Here is an 822-nt window from a genome sequence, read left to right as displayed (position 1 = left end):
CTCAGTTTACATTGAAAACTTGTCAACAATGATTCCGAGGAGATTTAACATTTCAGAAGAAAGTGAGTATGATAAAGGAGGGCCCTCTGACAGAGATCAAAAGATCCACTTATCCGACCGGATGCAGTTGCTCGAGTTATAGCAAGTAAGGCCAAAATCGACGAGTCATGAAAGATGACAGAAGTACCCGAAGCCTGGTCGTTCAATCAGAAACGAGATAAAGATAAAAGAAAGTAAGTCGACAAGAAAAAAGTCAACTTGAGGGAAGATCAAGTCCTTCGGCATCTCCAATCATATCAAGTGTCCAAAAGTTCCTGCGTTCAGTAGAATTCCGAAGAAAGACTGTAGTGTTGACAATCATACTATCTCGGTGGACCGAACAAGTCCTACTGAACTGAAGCCAATCGAGATCAGTCAATCAAAAAAGCCAACTAAGACCAGCGGATCGAACTGATCCTATCAAGCTAAAGCATACAAACTCAAACAAAGAGCCAAAGAACAGTGGAGCGATACACTCATACGTGTAAAATAATACCTAGAATATTATGTACAACACCCATTAAAGCATTGACAAAGATATAACATCACCATAATGCCTTATCTCACTAAAAAATAAGGAAATCATCTCATGTACTAATGGGGGAGATACACCCGATTTTAGAAAAAAAAAAATCAGAAAAAGTCAATACTATTAATAAAATTTAATGTTCACTATTCAATCTTCTGATTCTCTCTCTCTCTCTCTCTCTCTCTCTCTCTCTCTCTCTCTCTCTCTCTCTCTCTCTCTCTCTCTCTCTCTCTCTCTCTCTCTCTCTCTCTCTC

General features: G+C 39.1%; 1 protein-coding gene across 1 annotated transcript in view; it reads right to left on the bottom strand.

Moving 5' to 3' along the window:
* Positions 1-822, bottom strand: part of LOC110029512 (ABC transporter G family member 12-like) — a gene marked incomplete in the record, with an annotated part of 5,656 nt that overhangs the window by 4,237 nt on the left and 597 nt on the right.

This window comes from Phalaenopsis equestris, unplaced genomic scaffold (genome assembly GCF_001263595.1).
Source record: "Phalaenopsis equestris unplaced genomic scaffold, ASM126359v1 Scaffold000583, whole genome shotgun sequence".
In the NCBI taxonomy this organism is placed as follows: Eukaryota; Viridiplantae; Streptophyta; class Magnoliopsida; order Asparagales; family Orchidaceae; genus Phalaenopsis; species Phalaenopsis equestris.
The sequence above is the reverse complement of the archived record's forward strand: the minus strand, read 5'-3'. Positions and strand labels throughout refer to the sequence as shown.